We start from the raw sequence: 19,052 nt of genomic DNA, 5'->3' as shown, positions 1-19,052 counted from the left end.
TAGTATTCCATTGTGTAGATGTACCACAGTTTTCTAATCCACTCATCTGCTGATGGGCACTTAGGCTGTTTCCAAATCTTAGCTATTGTAAATTGTGCTGCTATGAACAAAGGGGTGTATATATCCTTTCCATTTGGTGTTTCTGATTTCTTGGGATATATTCCTAGAAGTGGTATTATTGGGTGAAATGGGAGTTTCATTTTTAATTTTTTGAGGAAACTCCATACTGTTCTCCACAGTGGCTGCACCAGTCTGCATTCCCACCAGCAGTGAAGGAGGGTTCCTTTTTCTCCACATCCTTGCCAGCACTTGTCATTTGTTGATGATAGCCATTCTGACAGGTGTGAGATGGTACCTTATTGGCATTTTGATTTGCATCTTATGGTTGATTAGTTACTTTGAGCATGTTTTCATATATCTCTTGACTTTCTGTATGTCCTCTTTAGAAAAGTGTCTATTTAAGTATGTTGCCCATTTTTTGATTGGATTGTTTATCTTCCTTCTATTAAGTTGTATGAGTTCCCTGTAAATTTTGGAGATTAAACCGTTATCAGAAATAGCATTGGCCAATATGTCCTCCCATGCAGTGGGCTTTCTTGCTGTTTTTTTGATGGTTTCTTTTGCTGTGCAGAGCTTTTTTATTTTGATGTAGTCCTATTTGTTTATTTTCTCCTTAGTTTTCATTGCTCTAGGAGCTGTATTGGTAACGATATTGTTATGACATATGTCTCATATTTTGCTGCTTGTGGATTTCTCTAAGATTTTTATGGTTTCCTATTTTATGTTTAAGTCCTTTATCCATTTTGAGTTTATTTGTGTGCATGGTGTAAGATGGTGGTCTAGTTTCATTTTTTTGCATGTATTTGTCCAACTTTCTCAACAGCATTTATTGAAAAGACTGTCTTGACTCCATTGTATGCTCTTGCCTCCTTTGCCAAATATTAATTGAGCATAGTGACTTGGATCAATTTCTGGGTTATCTGTTCTGTTCCACTGGTCTCTATGTTTGTTCTTGTGCCAGTACCAGGCAATTTTGGGGGCAGTGGCTTTGTAATATAGCTTGATATCTGGTATTGTGATCCTTGCTACTTTGTTCTTCTTTATCAGAATTGCTGTGGCTATTCAGGGTCTTTTATTATTCCATATGAATTTTTGGAGAGTTTGTTCTAGGTCTGTAAAATATGTCATTGGTATTTTAATGGGGAGTGCATTGAATCTATAGATTGCTTTGGATAGTATGGACATTTTAATGATGTTGATTCTACCAACCCATGAACATGGTATGTTCTTTCATTTGTTTATGTCTTCCTCTATGTCTTTTTTGAACATCCTGTAGTTTTCTGAGTAGGGGTCTTTTACCTCCTTAGTTAAGTTTATTCCTAGGTATCTTATTTTTTTTTGGTGAAATGGTAAATAGGATTTTTTAAAATCTTTTTTTCTGTAAGTTCACTATTGGTGCATAAAAATGCCATAGGTTTCTGGGTGTTAATTTTGTATCCTGCTACATTGCTGAATTCATTTATTAAGTCTAATAATTTTTGATGGAGTCTTTAAGGTTTTCTATATACCGTATCATGTCATCTTATTAAGAGGTATGGGGCACAGTGATGCCAGTTATTGCTTGTTTGAGAGCTTTTAGGAAATTCTGAAACATGAGGCAAGTGAGGCCAATTGTATGGAAAAGCTACTCAAAATGGCTTGGATGTGCCTGTAAGTAGGGAAGGCAGGGTCCCAGGGAATCACCAGGGTGGGGAAAAAAGTGTGAGCCAGCTTGATAGAGATTCATATATGGTGTAGCTTGTCAGGTCTGTGGTGGAGAGGGCTTAGCAAAGGAATAATGGCCTCTGCCAACACTTTTGTCTGGGAGAAAGCTGTCCATCTAGCTCTCACCCTGACAAGTTAGTTCCTCCCAAAATGTACCAGCTTCCTTTCAAGCTGCTTCCCCAACACTGGAGTTCAGAAGGAATGAGTCCAAGTAGGTTCATGTGCTGGCCCTTTAAGAGGAACTGCCTGGTACTCCCACAGCCTCCATGTCACTCAGCCACAATCTCCATTGGTGTTTACAGGGAGAAGTTGTGGGTACTTCTCTTCCTGACACTAAAACCCTGGGCTGGGGAGCCTGGTGTGGGGCAGGGACCCCTCACTCTTCAGGGAAACCTCCACAGCCAAGATCCCTCCTGATTTTAAACCACCACACGTGGGTGTATGACCAGCCAGTTTCATGATTCCACCCTGTGTCTCTGCCCTTCCTACTAGTCTGGATGTGCTTCTTCTTTAATTGTAGGATTTCTGTTCAGTTAGATTTCAGGGGGTTCTGAATGATGGTTGTTCTGTATTTTAGTTGTAAATTTTGATGTGGTTGTGGGAAGTGATAAGTACCACACTTATCTATGCCACCATCTTGAGCAGAATTTCCTAGAGCAGCTGTTCTCAACCTGTGGGTCGCGACCCCTGAAAATACATCCTGTATATCAGATATTTACATTACGATTCATAACAGTAGCAAAATTACAGTTATGAAGTAGCAATGAAAATAATTTTATGGTTGGGGGTCACCACAACATGAGGAACTGTATTAAAGGGTTGCGGCATTAGGAAGGTTGAGAACCACTGTAGAGTATATATTTTTAAATATACATTTTTATTCTATATGTTTGCCATAGTATTTCATTCTATAAATAATCCTTAATTTTTCAAATCAGGGCTTCATATGGACATTTATAAGATACTTGATGTATGTGTAAAAGAGCCTCATAGAAAGTCTGGATTAATTAATAATTATAAAAATAGTGTTTTAAAATAATATAGCAAAATTGGTCATTACAATATTTTTTTAAATCCTCACCTGTGGATATTTTTCCATTGATGTTTAGGGAGAGTAGAAGAGAGAGGGAAAGACAGAGAGAAATATCAATGTGAGAGAAACACATGGATTGGTTGCTCCCTGCACAGTCCCTGACCAGGGCCCAGGCTAGGGAAGAGTCTGCAACCAAGGACATGCCTTTGACCGGAATTGAACTCGGATTCCTTTGGTCCACTGTCCAACACTCTATCCACTGAGCCAAACCAGCTAGGGTGGTCGTTACACTTTTTAAAAATGCCACTAATTTTGTGGAAAATTGTATTTCATCAATATTTTAATTTTACTGACATTTAACTCTGTTTCACATGCCTATGGCCCTTTGCTTGTTCTCTGGGATATTTATTTTTATATCCTTTGCTTAGTTTTCTATTAGAGTATTTCTCTCTTTCATATTATCCTGTTGGAACACTGATTATATTAATTCTATTGGAATTCTTCTCTTTCCTTAATATATGTCATATTTTTATTTTTTATTCCTCTTTTGATTTTGTTAATGAGCTTGTTTTGTTTTTATTTACATTCAGTATTTTTAAATGTTTATGAAGTAATGCTGATAAATCTCTGCTCTTATTGCTTCTGCCTTGAGTATTTTTAAAAAAAGCCTTTAAAACCACCAGATCATATGTGTTCAGCTATGTTTTCTTCCAAAACATTTTTCTCTTAGATTTATGGAAGGATTAAATGAGATAATATGTGTAAAGTGGTTTTAATTAAGAAATATTCGCAAACTGTTAAAGGCAGGGCTTGGTATAGAATGAATAATCAATCAAGGCTGGCAATTACTGTGTGTGATTGTAATTATTGTGTTTGATTGTAAATACTATACAGTTTCATTTTTAAAAAATTTTTAATCACATTTAAGAAATGGCATTCTATTCTCTCCTTATTGTTTTTTTTTTCCGAAGTATTTTTGGCTATTTAACTTAAATTGATTAAGTATTTTAAAAAATAGTTCCATTATTATGTTCATTGGAACTAAATAACATTTGTTCTTTCTTTTGCATCCTTTTATTTTTCAAGCATTAAATGTATTTAACTGAAGCTTAATTGTTTCTTCACAGAAGGTCTTTACATTTTATTCTATAATTATGTCACTGTGCTGTGTTTTATAATTGAATTTGTTAGAGGAGTCACATATTTTAATAGTATTTTCTACTTTATTATTTGAATCAGACATGAGGAATCTAATTGGGGCTCTGCCAATTTCTAGCTGTATATCCTAGTTTTCATACATGTTAAATGGCAGATACTTCAAGATCTAACCCATAGTATTCTTATGAGGATTATTACATTAAGTTCTTCAAATTATTGTATTTATTTTTCATTTGACTGTCTTAAATTTTCTCTGTTGCTGTCATATTGTCTGCCATAAAATTGTTACTCTATTCTCATGGTTGCACATCATATTGCTTCTTTTATATGTTTTATGCCAATGCTAGAATTAAAAAATGTTTTAAGTAACAATAGCAATGGTATACATTTGAGTTTTGTTCTTTCTTTTAATAAGAGCATGTTGAATCATGATCATGGTTGTTTGAGACAGATGTCCTTTAACATGTAAAAATATATGTTTTATTCCTATTTTATTATGAGTTTTGCCAGAAATTGATAGTTCATTTTCTTAAATAACATTCTAACATTTAAAGAAAAATCATATGCATGTGTGTGTTATCTCATTTGATCTATTAAGGAAACCGTTATAATAATATATCTGCTAATTCAAAATCAACCTCACATTTTTGGAATAAATTGTTCTTCATAATGTAACATGGGTCATTAAATATACTCATGAATTTTATTACTTAACATTTGAAGTTATTGCATCTACCTTCATAAATCAGCTTGGTTTTTAGATTTCATCATTGAGCTTTTTTGGAAAATTTTGGTATCAGAGTAGTTATATTTACTTCAGAAAATAAAATGGGAATTTTATGTCTTTATCCTATGGAAGAAATTAAATGGCATGTGAATTATCTGTCCCTGTCCCTTTTGTTTTTGAGGGAACTTACCTAATAAAGTCATCTGTACTAAGTAAATTGTGGAGAAGCATTTTTGATGTTTTTACCATTTCTTCTGTTGTTACTTCTGCCTATTTTAAGGCAATTTGATAACAACATTTCTTCTAAAATCTACATACTAAAAATGTAAACTTTATTAAGCTATATTTATTTGCAGAACTTTAAAAATTCTCCTCTATATCTATGGTTATAGCCACTCTACCATTCCTAATATTGCAGGCCATGCATCCCTAACAGGAAGTGGATTCTCAGACCACATTGTAGTCTTGGTAGTAGGCTGGGAATTATATGGCCAGCTTAAAATTCAATGAATATATTAGAATTGAAGATAGCAGAGTCTATTTGCAATATATGACTCTCTCCCCTTCAGCATCAACAAATGTACACAGTCACAAGATCCCCAGTCTGTACTTAAATGTTTGTGAACTTGAAGAAGGAAACATAGCTAGGGATTGGAGCTTTGCCTTTTCCCCTGGATCTTGTGGGACATTCCAATTGGGGAGAAGTGTGACAGGAAAGTGAAAGAAATGCATGTTTTTCAGTTTTCTCTTCTGTCCTTCTTTTTACAGTTAGTGGCTTTCTGAAAGAATTTCCCTTAGGTTATGCTAGACATTTTCATAAAGAAGAGTGAGGCTACTAAAGGTCATATTTTTCTCTTATTTGTGCTTTCACTCTAAAAATCCTTTTCTCTTTATATGATCAATATATACGTCTACATGTCACCAATTTTGGGAATGAAACCAAAATATTAGAAATTTAAAATATTTGACATATTTTCCCTAAAATTTCCTGATTCCAAAAGATTTTATTGTGATATTTCAACTTTGCATTGATATAATACTAATGCATTCCCAATGCATATACTAATTTTCTAATACTTTCATAATCTGAATGATATAGATATCACAAAAGAGTGCAAAAAATCTAAGATACTTAATAAAAAGTTATTAATTTTTAAATGTTTTACAACATAAATCGGTTGATAAATGAAACCTTTGCTGAGAGCAATTTATAACAGTATCACTTTTAGAAATTATTTTCTAATCTAAGAAAATGTTTTAGCACACTCTAGTGGCATACTTTGTAATTTACTATAAAATAAAATAAAATCCTGTTGCTCATAATAAATTAGACTAATAAGCTTTACATATAAATAGCCTATATTATAGTAATAATGTGGATGTATTCTACAATAAATGAAGATTTGCTATAAATATTTGTATTTTATAATTTGGTGTTATTTTCTGTTAATTTCTGTGAGGTTTATCTAATATTTAATAATCCACTGAAGCATTTTTTTTAATTTTAAAATAATATGGCTTCATTTGAACTATTTGTTTTCATACATCTGATGTGGAAGTCACCAACAAATGCTAACATTTGTGATATGGATTGAATTTTATAATACTTGTTATCCTTTTACCCCAAGTCAGAAGTGACTCTATTACAGTTTAGCTATATACATTTCTGGAGTTAGCCAAAGGGTACCTTCCTCCAGAGAGCCAAGTCCACCCATGGCTTTTGACCTCAACTACAAGCAGAGTCTAGTTACAAAGTTAGAAAGAAAAATCCACACAAAACCACCTTCACTTCTGACACTAAATACAAGTTTGGAAGTTTCCACAAACCACCCTCAGATTGATAATTCTTTAGAAAGACTCACAAAGCTCACTACAACCTACTATTGTTTATTACAATGATTTGATATAGGGAATCAGCCCCCAAAAAGTGACACATAGGAAGAACCTGATAGGGTTCCATATGCAAAGCTAAGCTTGTCTTCAGGATATATTACCTTTTATTTTAGTCATCTTAGACTGATAAAAATTCCATAGATTATAAACATCAGAATTTTTTTTCTCATTATTCTGGAAGCTAAGAAGCTCAAGATCAAGGTGTCAGTAGATTTGCAGGGGTGGGCAAACTTTTTGACTCGAGGGCCACAGTGGGTTCTTAAACTGGACCGGAGGGCCAGAACAAAAGCATGGATGGAGTGTTTGTGTGAACTAATATAAATTCAAAGTAAACATCATTACATAAAAGGGTACAGTCTTTTTTTTTTTTAGTTTTATTCATTTCAAACGGGCCGGATCCGGCCCGCGGGCCGTAGTTTGCCCACGGCTGATTTAGAGTCTGTTGAGAATCCGCTTCTAGATTCATAGACTGGCATCTTCTCACTCTAACCTTACAAGGTGGAAAGGGCAAGAAAGTTCTCTGGGGTTTCTTTTATAAAGTAATCATTCCATTCCTGAGGACAACACCTCCCCAAAACCCACTTCCTAATACTATCACACTGCGAATTAGATTTCAGCATTTGAATTTTGTGGAGACACAAACATTCAGACTATAGTAGTCTCCTGTCATTAATGTATGACAATGCACTAAGAATATTAAAATTTGGGGTATTTACTTGAACTTTGGCATTCAGAGTTTTTACTGGAACTTCAGTAGGTAGGAATAATTAATTGATTGATTGTTCATGTGGTTGCAGACCTACTCTCTGCAGGTCTGGCTTATATCACCTGGTCCAAGGGATCTACCATGAGTCATCTCATTGATAGAAACTAATAGGTGTGGTCCTTAGGGTCAACAATAAATAATGCACATTCATGTTTTCACACTATTCCAAGTAGTTAGAGATTACCTCATAGAAGCTGAGGATAAAGGTGGGAATTCTCTCTGGGAAAAACCAGTCTCTTATATAAAAGGCCTGTGGCTGTCACGCCATAATGCCCTCATGACCAAGTAAGTAGAGGCTCTCGCCGTGGGGGCGGGGCATGAGCTACTAGCAGTGGAGAGCCATGAGTGGCAGAGGGCAGGGCAGCAAGCTACTAGTAGCTGAGAGCTACTAGTGGTGGAGAGCTAGGAGCAGCGGAGGGTGGGGCATGAGCTACCAGCAGTGATGGGCAGGGAAGCCAGCTGAGGCAAGCTGAAACCAGCTACTTGCATGTGATTTCATGAGCACTTGACCTCTAGTAAGAAATAATAGAGCAAAAAATGGCCAAAGGAAAGGACTATTTGCTACCTCTATAGCAGAATTTTCCTAGAATGACTTTGATCACTTACACATTCCAACTATCATGCCAATTTTAGGAAAAAAATGGCTAAAATAGATCCACACATTATAGGTTCCCTATTGCCTATAGCCATATAGACCGAATGCCCTTTAATAATGACTTATGGCCACTAAATAATATATTTCTTTTCAGACTTCTTCAATTTGCTACCTGTAGTCATGCAAAGATATGATCTTCCCTCTCTACCAGGCCTTCCCTTTTCTGCAGGAATTTGGGATTTTGACAGAATTGGATTCAAGTTCTGACACTTCCACTTATTGTCTGTGTGGCTTTGGACAGTTTAAGCAACCTCCCTGAAGATTCATTGTTTTCCCTGCAAAACAAATAATAAGAGCACATTCAAATCTTTGTACTGACAATAACAAGGTTATATATGGTAAATCTTTAAACAATTTCAATATTTTATGATCACCTGCACAGAGGTGAAATGAACCCTGCCCAATTAATAAGTCAGATATTTAAACTGATGGCACATCACACACCTTGATAATTGCTAAGAACATTTATTACTCACACAAGAAACTTCAGCTTAGAGCAAGGCAGGTACAATCTGGTTGGGAATGGCAAAGCATATCAGACAGTTGGTTTGGCTTTTGTAATGGCTATAAAATAGGTCTGAAGAAGGAATCCCACTCGTAGGCTAAGGCTGTGAAATTGCTACAGATCCAATATCTTAAGAGACAGGCAGGTTTCCATATCTATTGCACCAGATATGTGGTGGTACAGAAAGGAAGGGTTGGGGCTTAAATGATTTCCACACTCAAATATCAAACATGGATTCAAACTCTTCATTACCATCCGGAATAGCAGATGCTCAATAAATGTTAGTGCCACTCGTAGTCATTTTCTTAATGACTATTCTGGGTACTGGAAATATCAGGGGGAACATTTTGTAAAGTATATGATTGTCATTAAGAAAATGACTAACATAAGCATAAAAGTTCTCATTCATGCAGATGATAGTTGGACAGTTGTGCCATGGGGTCTCGGCAGCATTGGCTGCAATTTGGTGGGATGTTGCTCTGGGGTGGTGGTAGGGCCTGTGTACCACTTGGGGGAAGCCAAGTGTTACTTTGTGGGCACTAGGTTCACGGTGCCGTCTCTCTGTAAATGACCAGTGCACGTCACAGCAGCTCCTGCGTTGAGCATCTGCTCCCTGGTGGTCAGTGTGTGTCATAGCGGCTGGTCAGATGGTGGGACACTTAGCATATTAGCCTTTTATATATACAGATTCTGAAATGATCATTACCTTATAGCATGGGTATTTTTTTAAATAGCAAAAGTGACATACAATAAACACTCATATTTAAAGTATACAACTTAATAAGTTTTGACATGTGAATGCACCCATGAAACCATCATCACAACCAAGAGAATGAACATTAAATCACCCTCCACAGTTCCTAGTGAACCTTTGTAAGCCCTCATGCATGCCTATTCCTGAGCAACCCACCCCAGGCAACCACTGATATGCTTTCCATCATTGTAGATTAGATTGCATTTTGTAAAATTTTATATAAACACAATCATATAATATGTTATCTGTTTTGCCTGGTTTCTTTCACTCAGTATAATTGTTTTCAGATTCACCTATGTTTTTGGATATATCTAATTTGTATTTTTATTGTTATTTTGTCAATTTACCAATAAATGTTTACCCATTTGCCTATGGGTAAGTGTGTGGATTAGTTTCTGTTTTTGTATTATTACAGATGAAATTGTCATAGATCTTCATATTTAAGACTTTATATGGTCATATGATTTCATATCTTTTGGGTAAAAGCCTAGGAATAGAATGGCTAGGCCACAGGGTATATGAGCACTTAAATTTATAAGACACCATTAAATTGCTTTCCTAAGTGATTATGCTATTTTATATTCCCACAGCAATATATGAGATTTCCAGTTGCTCCACAAAAGGATCCTTTTTAAGTCCACCCCTCCACTGTTAAATGATTTGTATAACCAAAGGAAGTAGATTAAAATCATCACTTATTTAGAATGTGGATTCCATTGTTGGTTGTGGAATATTCTGAAAGTGTAATTAGACCCTGTTGGTCAATGGTCTTCTTCAAGTCTATTATATACCTACTGATTTTATAGTTAGGGTTCTCTCAATTATCAAGAAAGGGATATTGAAATATTTTACTATAAATCTGCATTTGTCTTTTTTTTCTTTGCATTTGCATTTGTTTTCTTTTGCACCTGTAATAAATCATCATAAACATAGAGACTCAAAACAATATACTTTTAAAATTATGGTGTCCGACTGGGCTCTTTCAGATGGCCAAGAGAAATATGAAGTGGCTCAAAGTCACTAATCACCAGAGAGATGAAAATTAAAAAGACAATGAGGCATTACCTCACACCTCTCAGAATGGCTATCATCAAAAATAAACAAATGAAAAGTGCTAGTGAGTATGTGAAGAAAAGGGAACCCTAATACACTGCTGGTGGAAATGCAGCCACTGTGGAAAACAGTATGGAGTTTCCTCAAACATTAAATATGGAACTGCCATTTGATGCAGGGATCCCACACCTAGGTATATATTCTAAGAAAAACAAAATATCTTTCAGAAAGAATGTATGCACCCCTATGTTCATAGCAGCACAATTTACAATAGCTAAGATCTGGAAACAGCATAAATGCCCATCAGTAGATGAGTAGATAAAAAAGCTGTGGTACATTTACACCATGGAATACTATACAGTTGTAAAAAAGAAGGATCTCTTTCTCTTTGAGACAGCATGGAGGGACCTGGAGAGTATTATGCTAAGTGAAATAAGTTAGTCAGAGGAAGACAACTATCCATGATCTCACTCATATGTGGAATCTAATGAACAAAATAGATCCAGAGACAGAACCTTGGAAAAGACTGTCAAATCTTAGAGGGTAGATGCTGATGGGAGTGTCGGGTAGGAGGAGCTTAACTGGGGAATTTATATGCATATATGCATAGACCATGGATATAAACAACAGTGCAGTGAAGGCCTTGAAGGAGTGGATGTGGTCAATGGGAATAAAAAAGGGTATATCTGGCCCTAGCCAGTTTTGTTCAGTGCATAGAGCATCAGTCTGTGGACCAAAGGGTCCTGGGTTCTATTCCAGTCTAGGGCAAGTACCTTGGTTACAGGTTCCCCCCTGGTGTGGGCCTTGGTCAGGGCTCATGCAGGAGGCAACCAATCAATGTGTTTCTCTCACATAGATGTTTCTTTCTGTCTTTCCTTCTCTCTTCCACTCTCCCTGAAAATCAGTGGAAAAATATAACCTCAGGTGAGGATTAACACAACAAAAAAAGAACACATCTGTAATACTTTCAACAGTCAAGACAGGTTTACAAAATGACTCAATTCACAAATAAATGGAACAACAAATAAATGTTTCTCTCTTTCCCCCTTTCTCTCTCTAAAATTAATTTTAAAATTCTCATTAGATACCTCTATTTTTTTCTTAAAGTTCCTTAAAATAAGTCAGTTTCTTCATTTCACTTTCTACTTCTCTACAAGCTGCTAAAACCACTGTGCTTTCTTTAGCAATTCAACAATGACCCTTAGATTGCATAAACCACTAAAAAAATAAAAGCTTTTTTTATCCCTGGGTGGGTCATTCAGTTGGTTAGAGTGTTGTCCTGCTATGCCAAGATTGCAGGTTTGATCCCTGGTTAGAGCTTATATAAGAAGCAAACAATGGATGCATAAATAAGTAGAACAACAAATCTCTCTCTCTCTCTCAAAAATCAATCAATGAAAAAATGTAAAAGGTAGTAAAAATAAATTACTATATATCTCCTATAATAATAAGAGCATAATATGCTAATTAGACCAGACAGCCTAACAACCTTCAGGACATCATTCCAGACATCCTTCCAGACAAAGGCACAGTGGTGGGGGCGGAGGCAGAGGCAGTGAGGGGTGATCAGGCAGGCAGGCAGAGGCAGTTAGGGGCGATCAGGCAGGCAGGCAGAGTGGTTAGGGGCAATCAGGCAGGCAGACAGGCGAGCGGTTAGGAGCCAGTGGTCCCAGATTGCAAAAGGGATGTCCGACATCCCTTGAGGAGTCCCGGATTGCGAGAGGGTGCAGGCCAGGCTGAGGGACCCCCCATGCACGAATTTCATGCACTGGTCCTCTAATATATAAATAAAAGCTTTTATGTAGCTAAATTTACTTCATCTAAAAAAAAACACAAACTTATGCACACCATCCATAGTTCCTCCAAAATTCACTTTAAGCATCTAATTTACTTTACCAAATACTCACTCTTTTTTTGCCTGTTATTTTTACCTTTTTAAATAAACTTGTTGTTAATACAGTATTACAGATATGTCCCCTTTCACCCCCACACCCCTATCCTCCCAGGTCCTATCCACCCCCCATGTCTTCATTACCTTATTGCCCATGTCCATGGGTTATGCCTATAAGTATATAAGTTCTTTGGTTTATCTCTTCTCATCCCCCCAAAACCACATTGAGGTATGTCAGTCTGTTCCATGCCTCCATGCTTCCGCTCTTATTTTGTTGGCCAATTCATTCTGCTCATTAGATTCCAACAAATAAGTGAGATCATGTTATATTTGTCTTTCTCAGATTGGTTTATTTCACTTAGCATAATATTTTCCAGGTCCATCCGTACTGTCCCAAAGGGTAGGATAACCATCTTTTTTATAGCCTCATAGTATTCTATTGTGTAAATATCCCACAGCTTTTTTACCCATTCAATTACTGATTGGCATTTCGGTTGTTTCCAAATCTTAGCTATTGTAAATAACGTCACTATGAACATAGGGGTACATATATACTTTCTGATTGGAGTTATGGGTTTTTTTAGGATATATTCCCAGAAATGGAATCACTGGGTCAAACGGAAGTTCTATTTTTAATTTTTTGAGCAAACTTTATACTGTTTTCCACAGTGGCTGCACCAGTCTGCATTCCCACCAGCAGGAAACTAGTGTTCCCTTTTCTCTGCATCCTCGCCAGCATTTGTTGATTGTTGATTTTTTTAATGATAGGCATTCTTACAATTGTGAGGTGATATCTCATTTTGGTTTTAATTTGCATTTCTCTGATGATTAGTGACTTTGAGCATTTTTTCATGTGGCTTTTGGCCATTTGTATGTCCTTTTTGGAGAAATGTCTATTCATACAAGAAGATGAAACTAGATCAACAACTTACACCATACACAAGAATAAACTCAATATGGATAAATAAAACTTAAATGTAAGGCATGTAACCATAAAAATCTTAGAAGAAAACATAGGCAGCAAAATATCAGACATCTCATGTCTACTAAGGAGAAGAAAATAAACAAATGGGACTACATCAAAATAAAAAGCTTCTGTACAGAAAAAGAAATAACCATCAAAATGAAAAGGGAAGCCACTGTATTTGAGAACATATTTGCCAATAATACATCTGACAAGGGGTTAATATCCAAAATATATAAAGTACTCACACAACTCAACAAAAGGAAGACAAACAATCTAATAAAAATGGCCAGAAGACCTGAATAGACATTTCTTCAAAGAGGACATAGAAATGACCAAATATTCACTCTTTCATCTTCATAGATATATATGAGTCCTCTAATAGGAAATGAGATTTTTATTATATTCTCTTTACTTTTCACCAACTGTATTTTTATAAATATTTTCCAGTGACAGTTTGTGTTATCTGTAGGTTTTCTTTATAATATATAAGAAGTTATTCTCTTTAATTTGGTAAAATAGTCAATTGTTCCAGCAAGTTTTATACATTCATTAGTTGGAATAATTACAGAAACCATTCACAATGAGAAACCATGTACTAATTGAGGGGAATGGGCACCACATAGATGTTTCTTTTCCTGCAGTATTATTAATATCCCTGGACAATAACTGTAATTTGTTTATGTTTCAATATTTTTAGAATTACTTTAAAAATGGACATAATATTTTCCTGAAGTTTCATGTCTGTTAAATGCCTACCAGAATTAATACCTTTATGATCTCAAGTCTCCCTTTCACAATTTTTTTTTATTTTCCCCATTCTTATATAGTTTCACAGTAAAAAGCTATGTAATCTTTATTTTAAAAAGACATAATTTCAATCTTGGCAGAAATTAAGATCTCTAGAGTCTTCTTATAAGCAATAATCTTCCCACTATGATTTCTCAACCCATTTTTTCTAGTGAAAAGAACAGCTACTTTCTATTTCCTTCATCAAAGACAAAAATGCTTTCTGACGTTTAAAATGTTTATCTTCTCCTCAAGATGAACTTTCCACTGATCATAGATTATTTCAAGATCTGGTTATTGTTTACTATAAATTACTTGCTAAATTTAAGTGTGAACTACTGTGATTTAGAACTATAATCTTATTCATTTATTCCCTGGTGCAGTTTTCCTAAAGTCTTTCAAATGGAGAGTAAAAGTTCCTGGATGCCCAGCTCTGATTTGTGGATTAGGACTCACAGTCTCCATGGGGTGCCTAGAGGGCTGCCTGGTGGGAAGACAGCATGCACACAACCCATTATTCTTGGGAGGATTGAGCAGGAATGAATCAAGGCACCTGCAGGTGTTGTGGGAATCCAGAGGAGGACAAGCCAGATCCTGCTTGGAGCATCAGCGTAGACTTCCTGGAGGAAGGAACAGCAAGAGCAAACTTTCATCAAGAGAGTGATTGATGGAAAAGTCACATGCAGTGTGCTTCTCAGGAGATAGGGAACCCTAGGGGGCTTTGAAGATCAAGAGGGTGCCTGTAGTAGTGGGAGTGGGGAAGAAGGTGGAAAAGCTTCTTGGAGTAGGTGAAATTAAGTGGATAGGTAGAAATTAGCCAGACAGAACCTGGCCAGTGTGGTTTCGTTGGTTGGACCTTCATCCTGAACACGAAAAGATGGCAGTTTCGATTCCTGGTCAGGGCACATACCCAGGTCAGAGTCCGATGACCTGTTGGGGCACATCCAGGAAGCAGCTGATGGGTGTTTCTCTCTCACCTCTGTCTCTCACCCTCCTCCTCTCCCTTCCTCACTCTAAAATCAATAAAAATGAAATAAGTAAAAATAAATTAGCAAATCAAGGGAAATAATCTATATATATAAAAGCCTAAGCTACCGGCCGACCAGCCAACTGGCCAACCAGCCAGTAGCTATGACGCACAATGACCACCAGGGGACAGACGCTTAAAGCAGGAGCTGCTGAGCAACAGCAACTTTGCAGAGTGCCCTCACGTACTCCGGGATCCCTTGGGGGATGTTGGACTGCCAGTTTCAGCCTGATCCCCACAGACCAGGCCGAGGGACCCTCCTGTCAGAGGGACCACACTCACTCTGCAGACGCCCTTTGAGCCCCGGTGCCACCCCAGGTGTGGCCGGCCGGGGAGGGACTGTGGGAGGTTTGCTCCAGGGGGTGTCCAGCCCATCTTGCCCAGTCCTGCCCCACCAGCCATCTTCTAATTAATTTCATTTCAATGTGCACGAATCCATGCACTGGGTCTCTGGTTAAAAATAAAAGTAAATGGAAAGTAAGATAATAATCTATGATGAGCCCTAACTGGTTTGGCTCAGTGGATAGAGCACCAGCCTGCGGACTGAAGGGTCCCAGTTTCGATTCCGGTCAAGGGCATGTACCTTGGTTGCGGGCACATCCCCAGTAGGGGGTGTGCAGGAGGCAGCTGATCGGTGTTTCTCTCTCATCAATGTTTCTAACTATCCCTCTCCTTTCCTCCCTGTAAAAAATCAATAAAATGTATTTAAAAAAATAATAATCTATGATGATTAGGGTGTCACTTTTGAACACAGGAAAACCTAACAGAATTATATAATTTCTACTGAATATCATTTAAAACTTCTTATACAATCTTGGAGTTTACTATTATGCTGAAATGTGAAAAATATAAAGAAGGAAAGTTCCACCGTACACCATCTTATATCCCTAGTATGCTTTAGGATTCTTATATAATACCAAATAAACCTTTGGTATATGAAGTTTCCTGCTGATTTTTCTTTGAAACCAAATCTTTAATATTTTCATTAAACTGTGTCAATACAATTTCAAGTAAATGCAAACTGGAAGTCCAGGCCCAGGAATTCATAAGGGATACAATATTTCAAACAACAAGAAACACCAGTGATCTTCCACTCCAGTCGCACCATTAGTGGCCATGATGGTGCCAGTCAGCCAGTGTTATCCAGATTACCGAGTATTTACCACATCATCAATTTTCAGGATGCTCTGGACAGTTTCAGTCGCGAGAGTCAGTGCACTAACTGAAACCAACAGGGACTGAACAACCAGTTCCTCCAAAATGTTGAAAATACCACTCTTTTCGACATTAATGCCTCTAGTTTTTTCTCCTTGGGCATGCCAGTTTCCTAGTTCTGTTACTGTAGAAATGGGATTCAGGCCAGCATTTTCAGCTAGTGTAGATGGAATTACTTCCATACCATCTGCAAAAGCAAAACACAGTAGGATTCCATACCACTCAATGTTCATGAATATTCAGTTACCGGTAGAGCCAACTCTATTTCTGGAGCACCACCTCCTGCAATAAGAGCTCTATTCTTCACTAAACAGCGAATGACAAATAGGGCATCATTAATGGAGTGCTAAGATTCTTCAATAACCAATTTGTTAGATCCACAAACAACAATTGTAACTGTTTTTCCAGGGCTTGTACAGCCTGTAATCTTGAGCAGTTTGCCAGAACCATTTAAATTGACCTCCTCAGCTAACTCAGCTATGAACTGGTCGATAGGAGCAACTGGCTTGGTGCCAATCATCTTACAAATGAATTCAATATCTTCTCTTTCAATATCCTTAATCACCATAATCTTCATTTTGTTTAGGAAATGTAATGCAAGATCACTTAGAGTGGTTCTCTCCATCTTCCTAATGCCGTGACCCTTTAATCCAGTTCCTCATGTTGTGGTGACCCCAACCATAAAATTATTTTCGTTGCTACTTCATAACTGTAATTTTGCTACTGTTATGAATCGTAATGTAAATATCTGACATGCAGGATGTATTTAGGAGACCCCTGTCAAAGGGTCGTTCGACCCCCAAAGGGGTCACGACCCACAGGTTGAGAACCGCTGACTTAGAGCATCTCTTAAAATAGACTATTGTATGAGAAGAGCATTACATCCTGTTTGTTTTTTAATTTGCTTCACTAAGTTTAGAATATTGGCTCTCTGCTTTCAAAGCACTCGGTCCATCTGGACATAGTCAGAAACTACTATCTGTTTTGGGAGCAGATACACAAAACTGAATAAGCCCAATTTTAGCCTTTTCGACTCTGGTTATACCAGAATTTGCCACCTTCTGAGAGAGAACCAGCCCTTCCACCAACTCACAGTCATCAATTGTCCCACCAAGTTTCTTAACTATTTTAATATCTCTAATATCTACACCAGTAGCTGTGGCTGAGTCAATCACTTTCAGAATTGCATTTACACTCATTGGAGAAAGCAGACTTGAATACTGAGAGTCAACCTTTGAGTTCAATGAAGTGGCTGCACTATTCAACAAAGTTTCTCCGTCACTCAGTTCCACAGGTTGAGACATGTCAACCAATACTTCAATACCCTTTTCCAAAGCCTTCTGGAATGACTCTGAAATGATAGTTGGATGAATCCCTTTCTGAAGAAGCTTAGTACAGGAATCTAAGAGAGAGCCAGCAATGATGACCACTGATGTAGTGCCATCTCCTGCTTCTATATCTTGTGCCTTAGACAACTCTACCAGCATTCTGGCTGCTGGATGTTATACTTGCATTTGTTTCAGAATGGTGGCACCATCAGTTGTAATGGTCACTGCCTTTTCCACCTTGAATCATTTTGTCCATTCCTTTTGGTCCAAGATTTGTTCTAATAGCATCAGCAAAAGCTTTGGCCACAGAGAGGTTGCTGAAGCTGAGATGTTGCTGAAGTGGATCTGGGCCGGCTTATCCCAGTCCTGATAGGCGCTTTTGTGCTCCCCGTTCCTGGGTGCCACGTTCTCTGGCATGGCGAGGCTGGCTGGGTCTGTGTGGGGCTCAAGTAGGCCGGATGGATGCGGATTCTGGGCCTCCTGCTGATTTTTAAGGAAGTAATTATGCCCCCAGGTAATTTTATCCACATAATCTTTATTGCCCTGGAAGGTCAGCAAAGCTGAACTGAATGTTGATTCAGGAACATTTAAAAGTTTCATGCAAATCATGATGGTAGATAAAAATAGTCAATTTATTAATCTGCTTTTCTTACACTAGTCAGTATCAAAGAGTAGATATTGAATTCAAGTACTTAATAGTAACCTGGAGTAGTGTCATATTAAACAAAGAGGCATATTTCTATTTTCAAACACTGATGTACTTTATTTTCTTTTATTTTGGTTTCCAAAAATATGATATGAAGCTCATTGTATAAAAATAAGTAAACACTCCACTACTACACATATTCCTGAACTGCTTTCATGGCACCACAAGTAGAAGGCCACCAGTGATGTCTGAATGCATACATTCAGTAGGAAAGTAAGATCATCAATGAGTTCAAAGGGGATTATTTTTCATTCTCATTGAAATCATCAGTTTCTATTTCTCTCTTTTCAACCTTTGAAAAATGTATCTATTCTTATAATTTCAATACCCCCTTTTCATATAAATGACTGCTAACCCTCTCATCAGTCTCCAGTGAAACAGTTCTACTTATATAAAAGGTATCTCCACTTAGATATCTTGTTACTTCAACTATACATGTCTAATAATTTACTTTCCTCCCTTCCCCACAATTGGCACAGATTTCTATTGTTGTTAGTGTTATTATCATCCTCTGTTAGCCTAAATGGCCAGTTAAGGAATCACTCCTTCCCTACAATCCTCATATATAACATGTCTCAAAGTGAAGTTAATGGCTCCATTAATGACTTATTTATCTATATCTTCTTTGATATCTTGCTCACCCTTTATGATTCAGATGAAATCTCAGCTTTTTCTTTTAGATGTTGAACTCTAATAGGATGGCTAGTGAACTGTAAATATCACTCTAATAGAATTTGTGCCTAATAAAAAAAGGTAAATAATGTACAGTTTTTTAACAATATCATAGACATGAGTTTCAGGGAAAGAAAGTAGAGAAATCATAT

At 37.0% G+C, this 19,052-nt stretch overlaps 1 pseudogene; it reads right to left on the bottom strand.

The window, feature by feature from the left end:
- Nucleotides 1–15,937: 15,937 nt before the first annotated feature.
- LOC102246658 lies at nucleotides 15,938–17,939 on the bottom strand (annotated as a pseudogene).
- Between the last annotated feature and the right edge of the window lie 1,113 nt (nucleotides 17,940–19,052).

Source organism: Myotis brandtii, unplaced genomic scaffold, assembly GCF_000412655.1.
Source record: "Myotis brandtii unplaced genomic scaffold, ASM41265v1 scaffold370, whole genome shotgun sequence".
NCBI lineage: Eukaryota > Metazoa > Chordata > Mammalia > Chiroptera > Vespertilionidae > Myotis > Myotis brandtii.
The sequence above is the reverse complement of the archived record's forward strand: the minus strand, read 5'-3'. Positions and strand labels throughout refer to the sequence as shown.